This window comes from Emydura macquarii, unplaced genomic scaffold, assembly GCF_026122565.2.
Source record: "Emydura macquarii macquarii isolate MOO-44397 ecotype Brisbane River unplaced genomic scaffold, CSIRO-AGI_Emac_v2 contig_2676, whole genome shotgun sequence".
NCBI classification, from domain to species: domain Eukaryota; kingdom Metazoa; phylum Chordata; order Testudines; family Chelidae; genus Emydura; species Emydura macquarii.
The window spans coordinates 40,447,478-40,459,533 of record NW_027132813.1 but is presented as its reverse complement, the minus strand read 5'-3'; positions in this window follow the sequence as shown (position 1 = coordinate 40,459,533).

Here is a 12,056-nt window from a genome sequence, read left to right as displayed (position 1 = left end):
AAAGCTGACCACATTTTTCTGAAGAAACCTTATCAACTGAAGCAGACTTTGAGCAGAATTTTCTAGCCATACAACTCCCATTAACATTAACAGCAAAACTCCTGCTTCCGTTCTGAAAAATTCTGAAAAATTCCCAGAGTCAGCAGAGAGGAAGTTGGAGATACACAGTATTTTGTTGATTTCAGAAAGCTGTTAATACACAAGACTTTTGGTTTTCCTGAGTGAGGTTCTATGGGCTGCATTATTCAGACGGCCAGACTCGATAATCATAGTGGCCCTTTCCGGTCTTAAAATCTATCAATCGTCTCAGTAAGTTTCTAGTCTAATCTATAAAATTTCTCTATAGGGTGCGAGGGGTAAGTACGCACATTTCCTGGGACCCTGAAAGCAAAGTATACACAAACGTAGAAACAGACAGGATGCAGAGAAAAGGCAGATAATACTAATCTATGTGGCATTCTATGACTATTGTAGGCCCCAGTCCTGCCTTTGCATCTAAACAAGGGGGAGCTGTCACCATGGACCTGACACCAGGCTTGGAGCTTCTCTTACTTAGAATCAATGAGCTGAAAGAAGGAATGTACAGGAAAGTGATAAAATAAGCGGTTACAACTGACCAGACAAACCCAGACAATGGAGGAGTGCAACCGAGGCAGAATGACCCGACTGGATTAGGAGTAAGGGAAGAGAAAGAGTTTAAGTAATTCAGTTTAGAGAAATATAATGAGGTTATTGATGTTATTCAAGGACTGTACCTTGAAAGGAAATTCTTCACACTGTAATAACAGAGAAGGAGAAACATATGAGGGCAGTGGGGCACAGGCGGCTAAAAAGCTTCAGCACGATCCTTAAAAGCACTGAGGTGAATTACTGTGCACTAGGTTTTACTAGTTTAGTAATTACTGAGAACTAGCTTGAGATAATGGGCCAAATGGTGGCTCTTACAGCACTTACTGTGCTGGTCCCAGGGTGGTGCAGCTGCATACTGCCTCATACTCAGCGCTTGGGACAAAGCAAGAATCTAAACCTTAATGCAAGACAACATGTCTACAGGAGATATACTAGTCTTATTCCAACTCAGACAGGGCTTAAGTGGGCTTTGCCTCAGGCGAACATTCCCTGTGTTATTTTAGTGACAGTGGATTTGGATCATCGTATTGTTTAGACTAGGTTCAGTGTTGAGGGATTTCACTGGGAAAATCTGCCTAAAAATCAATGGAAGGAGATGGACCTTTGTCCTTAGCCTATCCTTTTATGTCTAGTGCTGCACCACTGAAGTTGTGCTGATATCCAAACTATTCTGAGGCTCCCCTGCTACAGGGGAGTTAAATGACATCAGGGGTTAAGAAACATCAGTGGGTTCACCGTTTAAGGTAACCCCATATTGCTTGCAATACATAAGCACCACCACAGAGCCTTAACTTTTATTTTCTCGTGCAGAATGTGTCCTTCTGGGATCTCCACTTTCCTGCTTTAAATCCCTCCACCAAAGTCCCTGCATCCTGACAACCCATCCTTCCCTTGAAGTGTGATGGGAATAGCTCTTTTGGAAGTCCATAAATTCTGAGCCTGGGTCAGACAGAGCACAAGTGATGCCGCAGTCCTTTCCTATAGAGAGAGGGCCAGCTCCATGCCCAAGCATTACCTCTTACGCGGCAACCATGAAATCTTCCTGGCTTTCACCAGTTCAAGAGTCTCACCATCACACCACTGTTTTATGTCTGTGTGTTTACATTATTTTCTTTAAAGGCAGTTGAAACAACCTAGAGATCATAGTTTTAAAATTGCCTTAATACACCGGGAGGGTGCCTTCACTAATCAGGTCCTATGATCCCTGCAGCACTTGCTGTAGATGACTGTGCAATATGTACATATTTAGAAGCACTTTGAAAACACTTTACTTATCAAATACAATGCCAGTCTCAAGTAAATATCTATAGGCACATTTAAAATATGCCGCAGGAGAGACTTTAACAATGCATCCCTTTTACCCAGCATACCATTGTAAATACCCGTCTTGACTAATGAAAGGTGAAGCACACCTGAGGGCCAGGAGTGAGAAATCACACGTTGCCCACTGAGTTCAACAGAAAATTCACAAGTTCCTATAGTGCATGTGCATTTCACATTACATGGTGGCAGTGTATCTTCAGTGAGACAGATCCTCTGCTAATGTAAATTGTCATAGCTTCATTGTGGACATTTCACACCAGCTGAAGGTCTGCCCCAGAATGTTTTGTTCTGGGTGTTATTTACTCAACAGCTAGTAACATTTCCTCTGGAGTGGTTAGGGCACAGTATGCTGTGTAAGTCTCTTCTTAGCTGACTTTTGAGCTGTTAGAAGACATTGTGTCAGTCCATAATAAGGAGACATTCTTACACATATGCCTAGAATTATCTTACAATAGGTCTGTGTCATGCTAATCGCTTTCACAGGTAGGCAACCTTTTTGACCTTAGCAAAGATATGCAAATATAAATAACTTGCAAGAAAATAGTTGCTGCACACAGTAGTAAGACAATTAAAATTTTTTTATTTAATTTGTTGTGACCTGATTTTGCCACTCTGGAAAATAACCCACAAGTAGTACCACTGATGTCAATGAGACTAATTGAAGAATGAGGCCTTGGGTCCGAGTTACAAAGGGATGTAGGCACCTAAACATGTAGATGGGCACGTAAATTGAAGCGATATTAGCTGCTCTTAAACTGAAATAATGTTCACACAATTCAACTAAATAATTTGTAAACTGATTTAGTTCAATCAGTACAATTATCTCATGTAGATAAGGCCTAAAATGCTATCACAGATTAACACTGCTTTATCAATTCATGTTTGATATAGAGTAGACTAAAATTTAATTAATTTTATTCAAAGAGAAAAGATTAAACTATATATATGGTATGCTGACACTGCGTAATTAAGTTCTTATCTAAAGCTGTCATTATGTTCTACTAAATATTGAAGCCAGCATCATTTTTAAGTTAGATTTACTTCTTGATTTTGACTGAAATATTCTTCTGGTATATTTTAAAAATAATTAATTTCTAACATTAGGTGTGTGAAGGGGATTTCAGTGCTCACAAACAACCCTAAAGACTGGCGGTCTCTTTATCTACAGCACAGGTATAGCATGTGCAGCAGTGCACAAGTTCATTACACAAGTTGGCAAAGAGTGCCTCAACCCTGTTCTGGAAGGAGCACTTTGAGGTAGGAGAGTTCTCATGCCCACTTAATCCTGCTCACCAAGAGGTCAAATAGTACAAAATGTATGGGTGGTTTTGTTTGCTTGGGATGTAGACTCCTGGACCCACATCCACAAAAGTATTTTTGCCTCCTAATTTCCACTGATTTCAACTGAAGTTAGGCACCTTAGTTGCTCTGCGCCTTGCCCACTAAGAACTTGACCTGAGACCACCCCCTATTTCCCATACACCAATAATCAGCCATTAGTTAGTATTTATTTTCAAGTTACTATTATAGCTGGATGAATACAGAAAAAAAAATCACTAATAGTTATTTAATTTTTAAAAACAAGTATTTTGGCTTCGTTGACACCCTTTCTGCATTCATGTCCCATAAATACTCATGAAATTCCGTTTTAGCACTGCCAGTGGTGGCAGAAAGCAAGTTTTACGCTCATATGAGTGAATGCTTGAGAAAAAAAAATGAATTTAAAATACGCTTTCCTTAAGTATCCATGGTAGAAACATCTGCAGAAACAATATGATATTACTTATTCCCAGTCAACACCAAGTAACATAGCTCTTATTCTGAATAGCAACAAAAAAAATAGTAGTAAATGAAATTAATGGAAAAATTTCAATAGAGAAAAAGAGAGAGAGCAATCTGTTCATGGACAGTCTCTGAAGAGGAAAGAAGAGGTTAAATCCATCAACTAAATGATTGATTATGATTTATTCTCTGAGCTCTTTCTACGATCAACCGAAGAGAGGATTTTCAAATATAGGAAGCTAAAGTTTGTCTCCTAAATCCACATTTAGGCACCTGCCTGATTTTCAAAAGTGCTCAACACCCACCAAGTCCCATTGCTGTTTTAAGAGGCGAGCTTTAGGTGTCAGGTTTTGAAAACCTTAGCCCCAGGATAGAACTGAACTAGTGCCCAAGAGGTGAAATGCTTCCTATTCCATTGCCAATACCTAATCCATCCAAACTCACATCATGCATACTGAAAAATAACACAAAGAACCTGCTTGGATTTCTTTAAAGAGCTGTCCTGGCTGAGAAGGATTCACTTGAGGGATAGTGCAGATCTCCTTGTCAATACAAAGTAACTTGTGCACTAAAAGGATTGATATTGCAAGATGCTGATCACTACGACACCAATCCAAAAGAGCACTTAAACACATGCTTAACTTCAAATATGTAAATATCCCATTGAAGTCAATAGGACTCCTCATGTGCTTGAAGTTAAGCATGCACTTAAATGCTTTACCAGATTGGGGCTTAAATTTGAGAAGACAAAGGACAGTTCCCTTTAGTGAATATTTGAAGAGAGAGGAAAGAAGACCAAGAGGTCTTTCAATAAATCAGCAGCACATTCTAACGCACTATAGGGAGGAGCATGACGAACTGCAGTTGTTTCCTATCGCTACAGCCTTTTAAACAAACTCTGTTGATTTTACAAATGGCAAAGAACACGACTCAACACGGTTTCCATCAGGAAGGTGGTGAACAAGGTGAGCGTTTAAGTTAAAACATGTATTTAGGTGAGGCTAACATACCCATGGTGAGACATAGTCATTAGGTCATTTCAATGCATGGAGCCCAGCTTTTTTCAATCATTTTGAGAGATCCTCTTATTTTATATGTTATCTTTTCTCAGGTCAATGAAGGTTCAAGGAGTCCATTTGTTAAGGATGGGCAGAGTCTTCTGGCTCCAGTGGTGCATAAGACAGTTTCTGGCTATGGAGAACGTGACACCCATGAATCTTGTTTTGCATTTGTCTAGAGCAAGTGCAGACAAATTGCTAAGATAACAAATTTATGGTTGTAAAATATTCTTGACATCTGATACTTCTTCCAAAAAAACTTGCTCCTCGGAATTTTTCAGTGGCTTGGTGTCAAAGTGCACACTCCAAGTGCCTCATTTTACATTTTGTACATAATGTCATCATAACTGACAAGCCTTTTATTACTCTAACTGGTCTCCCAAGCTTTCTCAATGAAATGAAAAACTGGTTTGTATTTACTGATATTGTTTTAAACAGTTTTCAAACCTCTTGCCCTTCATCTTCATAGTTCTTTCTCTGCAAATTGCCTTCCCACTTTCCTCTATATCTGTGTGGTTATTCATTAGAAAACTATGCAATTTAGTAGTCCTTTTTTTAACTAGCTCCCTGGGCAATATTAGATACTTCAGTGAATTGAACTCTGATCCTTAAAGCTTCTGGAATTAGTGACTTAACCAAGAAAATATTGGTTACATTAAATGTATTTAAGATGTATGTAAAAATGAGTGCAAACTTAGAAACATGAAACTCCGATCCTCTAAAAAGGAATAAGTGTTTGATTGCCATATAAACCCTAAAAGGGCCTAATTACTAGCTTGTTTCACTGGTGACAAGAGCCCTCTTCAGCCATTGAGAGCTTACAGTTCACAAAGGTGAAAAATGGCATTTGGATTGCAGTATCTTCTGTAAAGATTCCATTTCAGCTTTTGTTTTTATTTAAAAAAACTCTCTTTCAGACCACAAATAATTGTGTGTGAAGGGGGAAACCTGTGTCTTTTTTTTCTTTCTTTATGTTGGCTTGAAAGATGGGTATTTAAAAAAAATGCTGCTGGTCTTTTCCATATAAAAGTCAGGTCGTACCTGACCTCTCAGACACAATGAGGACTGGTATACTAGTGAAGTGGTGAAATCACAAGAGTCAAGATAGTGAAAGTTGAGCAGTAAAGAGGCAAAATAATTTTTAATCAGTTTATAAAACTCGGGAGAGTGGTTATTTGCTGATTAACATTTACTTAACTTCAGTGACTAAGTAATAGTTTTGGATAAAGGTCCTCCCTGTGAAATATTCAATGCCCTGGTCCTTCTTTATGCCACTTAGTGCCCCTTAGGGCATGTCTATCCTGGATTTGGAGGCATAATTTTCATCTTGGGTATATATACCTGCACTAGCTCAGATCTAGTGTGTGTGCTAAAAATAGAAGGGTAGCCACAGTGGCATGAGCAGGGGGATGGGCTATCCCATCCCTCATATAACCTATAAGAAACCCTAGGATGGTTAGCCTGACCTGTTGTTCACACCACCATAACTACACTTTTAGTGTGATAGCTCTAATTGCCCTAGTGCGGGTACGTCTACCCACGCTGGAAATTACACCTCCAGTTTCAGAGTAGACATACCCTTAAACACTCAAGAAATCCTGCAGCAACACTAAGGAAGACAGGAATTGACATTCCTGCTATCTCTAAATTAAAGAAATAAAACACCCATTAAATAAAACCCACTTTTCTGGACTTTGTTATACATAAGCACAAGTCCATTAATAGATGATGTATGAAAATGTTATCAGACAAACTGTTACCCCAATCTATGTGTACACAATTTTTCTCTTGGAGCATTCCTAGTTTTGTCATTAAGGACCAGTTTTTCAAAAGGAATTTAGATGTCTAAAGATGCAGATTTTCAAAAGCATCTAGTTATCTAACTCACATTGATTGCACGGGGAGTTAGATGTCTAGGCACTTTTGAAAATCCCACTTGGCATCTTAACCACCTTTAAAAAATCCAGCCCTAAGGCCCCAGTACTGCAAAGTATTTAAGCACATGCTCAATTAAAATATGGGAGTAATCCCATTCCTATTCAGCAAAATGTGTGTTTATGTGCTATGCTGAACCAGAGTTTAAAGTTTCATTTGTATTCCTCTAATTTCTATATATGGGGATAACTTAAAACTCCATATAAGATAGGATTGTATTCAAAGTTTCATTTTCCAGGTCTGTATGAATCAAATTTTTCTCAAGTTAACATCTGAAGCAAGATTATCCTTTATGGAGACTAACCTGAAAAGCCCCATGGCATTACCTCCAATAGAAATCAGAGCCAAAGAACAAAATAATTAAATGATTCTTTGCTCACATTGCAGTAAATAAAGAGTCATTCCATTTAAGCTAATGCTGTAAAATTGTTTAAAAGGAGAATCCGGCCCTTTATGTTTTGCCAGCTACCATACCGAGATTGCATGCAGACAGTAGTCAAAGAAATGTATGTTTAGTTCCACAAAAATAGTACATTAGACATTTTAAAATGTTTTTTGAGGCAGGCTTTCTCCGACTCTTCTGGAAAAAATACCAGTATACATAGTAATACGAGCTTTGAACAAATATTAGTTAAGATGATTTACAGCACAATTGCCAGTGTATTCCTACTTTGACGGACACTTACTCAGGCGGCTGTCATCTTTAGCTGCACAGATTATATCTGCATTGGCCTCTTCCACAAACACTGGAATCACTGGAGCGTGTTACAGACAATTCAGCTCTCAAACAATGAAGCATTTGTGTTCATTTTCTTCCATTTTATCTTTGGAATTTTACTATTTAGGTCACTATCTGTTGCTCCCAGCTACTCCTTCCAGACAAATCACAGTTCTTTTTAGACTTAAAAGATATAATCAAATAATTCATCTAAACATTATTCCTTGGGTATAAAGCTCTACATGTAATAAATGGTACACATGCTATAAGATTACACGTCCATTCCTGGACTGCAGCCCCAAGACTAATTATATGTTACAAGCTAGATTTGAGAGCTGCTGGGTGCCAAGAACTTTGAAAATCTGGCTCTATCAGCACAACAAAAAACAATATTAGTAAACTACTAAAATGGGTTAAATTAAACATGATTAAGATACTTCACTAACAGGAATTAGGATATGGTGTAAAAGAGGTAGAACAATGCTAACTGAATGCCTCAAGAGATCATGTCTTAAAAAACTGCTTTAGTGACAAAATAAAATCCAAAGGCTACAGCAGTGAACCCAACAAGATGAGTCAGTCTATATAATAAAAAAATACATGTATGAGAATCCTATATACATCTGCATATTTACATTAAACTAAAATTGGCTACTCTGTTCATGTCAAAAATTACTACACTCAGAATGAAATGAAGATGAGGGCTTAAGCAAAGTCAAATTAATTTATAATGAAACATGACAGTCATAATTTAATTTAGAATGTATTTTAAATTGTTGTTACTTTTTATATGTCTTTTTTGCCCCGAGGAAATGTGGCTGCATAGTGGTCAGCTATTGAAATACCAAATTTCTGTACATGTGTATCAATTAATTTAAATGATGTAGCTACTTTACTAATCAAGAATTGTCTATTGCAAACATTATTAAATAAAAGCTTGCAGGATAGAAACTGACACATGTAGAGAGTATATCAGAGGTATGCAGCCAACAGCTTATCAGTGAGTGATGCAGCACAGAAGTTAAAAGGCTAGATTTAACACTGCACTGTGGCTGCTATGCAACTCCCCTATCTTATGGCCAGTGGAAGAGATGGAGCTGGGGGGAAAACAAGGCACAGCCAGGGCTTCCCTATATCCAAATTGCTTTATCAATCCTTATGATGTAGGCAAGTTACAGCAACTCTCTGGCTGCTCTTATACTGGGGTGTACATTTGCTGAGATTGTGCAAGGGTAGCTTTACCCTCACCCAATGACACACGCTGCAGCTGAATTGTACTGTGGACTTTTTGGCCACAGACAACAATCTAGGCCTATATTATATTTTTATTCAGCTCCTTTTTTTTTCCCGATGGAGTTTGCAAATTCCCTGCTTCCTGAGAATTTCTTAGAAGCAGTTAGAAAGGAGGAAGAGGGCAAATCTCTGGCTCACAAGCCATTGCAAAGCAAGGATAATTTTTTAAACAGCATACCAATTCAAAATGGCAGTGATAGGTCAGCAAAATTCCCAGTCACTTGGATTACTAAGAAATAGTATGTTAAAGAATGTCTGTAACGGATCCACAAACATTTGGACATGAGACATGAATAATGGAGACACATGTAAAAACGTAGGAATTGTCATACTGGCATATGCTAGCATTCCTACCTAGTCTGGTATGGTTTCCAACAGCAACCAATACCTAACACTTGGATATCCAGTTGCCAATGATGCACTTATTTTATTTTTTTAATATTGGGGGAGACTTTTAAAATATAAAAGGAATTTAAGAGCACAGGTCACACACTATCTAGGGGATTTATGCTCCTAAATCACAAGGACAGATCCACAAAGACACATAGGTGCTGAACATCCAGTTATAGGTGCATAAGTCCCAGTTTTAGTGACCATTATGATTCACAAAACCCCCACATGGCTGCCATCTAACCCTATAGGTGCCTCAAGTCACTCAGCACCTAAATTTCCATTGTAAAAGTTCCCTAGGTTCCTGTATTTCTGCCTCTAGGCATGCACACTGCTGCCTCCCTCTAGGGGGCCGGACGTCCATCTCCTGCCTAAGCCGCAGCTGCATCTACAAACCAGAGGATAGATGCTCCTCCACCTATCGTGCCTGTGGGGTCTGATCCAGTAGGCAGGCTCTGAAATACCTAACTTCACCCAACCCTGGGCACAAGCTCAGCTGGGTAGCCTGGTGCAGCAATGTCTACACTGCTGTATTTAGTGCACTAGCTAGAGCCCCACTAGCATGGGTCTGTCTCTGAGTTGCAAGGCTTGCTCTCAGCCGCAGTATAGACATACCTTTAGATGCCTAATCTACGTGACTTCAGGGAAGAGGTTGGCTGTGGGTCACAAGCAGAGATTGTCACCTCCCTGCAGCCTGGATTTAGGCCCCAAATGCTGTGAGAAGTGCTTAGGACACAATCCTATCATTAGCATCTCCCATTGGCTAACTTAGGTGGCTCCCAGATCAGCATGATGGTGGTTGTGGATCCCATTCTTAGGCACCTAAGCTCCCCAGTACAATGAATGGGGAGCAATAGGCACCTAGCAAGCTTTGTGGATCCCATCATTGTTCCCATGATTTTCTAGGTGCCTGAAAATTAGGCATTATAATGCTCAAATTGGGAGGATGTGGTAAGAGACTTAAGTACAGTTTTGGAAAGTGATCTCAGTTCAAGTTCTCAAACTTCAACCATTGGATCCTTAGCCATAATCTCTCTAAATAAACTCCATTTTTAAAAAAGCAAAAATTGTACCGTTGATTAAAAGTTTTAAAAAGGGATGGAACTGGCCCAGGGAGAGTGTACAGCATTATGCAAAACTAAACACGAAACTTCAAGATCAATGTGGGTGAGTGACAAGTCATTTAAGTGAATAGCAATTAAGAAGAGGGAGCTACAACACTGTTAGTTTATGCAAAGAAACAGAATGTGAAAAGGGTATCATGGGCAAAAGTGAAGCACAGAAAGTTAAGGGTACTTAATGACAGAATAATCATTGAAGCATTAAATGTTGAAGTGCTTGAAAAATGAGACAACACGTGGACAATTATTAGTGTGTCAATGTAAGGCTCAACATCAATGGAGCTCCATGCATAGCATATTACAGGATCATAAGTTACTGAAAAGGTAATAGTAGTAAATGGTACCCTCTGATTCTGTTTTTAAGGAGAATATTAACAGGCATCAATGCAGGAGATGCCAAAGCAGAGGAAACAGATTACTGAAACAGTGCTAAGCACATATATGTAGCCATAAGTGATCAAATACACACCAAAAAACAAAAACAAAAACTGGTGCCCATCCTAAGACATAGGGTGGGGTGTCGCCTTAATTTCCCAGTAAAATCTCAGTACAATGGATTTATTTTATGCTGGGAAAAGTGATACTTTTTTTAATCTTTGCACTTACAGCAAACAATCTTCCTCCAAACTTTAGTCCTCTCCCTTCCCAAATGACTAAAAGCTGCACAGAATATCCTCAGTGCTAGAAGCATCCCCGTTGGGGAACAAATTCCAAACTTCTTGCAGAGGGTGCTCCCTGTCAGCAGTTTTTTTTTGTTTTGTTTTTTTTTTAAATAAATAAATAAGCATGCTCTAGCTCAAGCTCTTCTGCAGAGCTTACCTGGCACTAGGAAAGAAGTGATCTCCCAGGTAAGTCATCACTATCATAAAATGAACAACTTAAAAATAAAAGGCAGATACTCCATCATTTCAGTTATCTGTGGATGATTGATAAGTTAAAGGATCACAAAGAAACTTTATGGTAAATCTCAGTATCAGGGAAGAATCAGGTGATTGGACGTAACTAGATATATTTCTACTATTTGAAGAGATGGAAGGATTCAAGTAGAGAGACCAAAATATTACAGGCCTTTAAGTGTAGCATGTACATCAAGAAAAGTATGTATAAAAGAAAAATCACATCAGAGAAATCAGATTTTTAAAATATGAAATATTTATTGGGAATCTATATTCTTAGACTGTTGGATGAACTTTCAAAGTAAAAATTTAAATTAATGTGAATAAATAATTGATTAATAGGTATGAAGCAGAGGGTTAGGGTCAAAGGCATGTATTCTCCTTCACAGTTAGAGAGTAGAGCACTGACATACTCATAACTCTTATTAATGATTTAGGCAAAGCTACAAACTCACATTATCAGAAACTAATAAAAGATAAGAAAAGGGGATTTATGACCTACCACCATTACAACTCTAGCTTGAGGTGCCTCATGCCCAATACTCCTCCTACTCTTCCCTATCTATGATGGGGTCATAGGTATAAAATGAAATGTAATAGGCCAAGTTTATCTGCAGTGCAATTTTATTGAAAGCTAGTCCCTCTGTATCAGGCAGTAGACAATTCCTCCAAGTATTCCACAGGTAAGTATAATTTAGTCCCTAATTTTCAAACTGTGGATCCTGACTTGTGTATCATTTACCAACATGAATAACTCTTATCCTTCCACTCCCTCTTCTCAAACAAATATCAGATCATTATCGTAATATTTTTAAGTCAGAAATTATTCTGGTTTCCTTTACACTGCATCTTTTCCAAAGAAACAGAGTTCTGAATAAACCAGAATCGAACACTGTTCCAAATGAAGCCT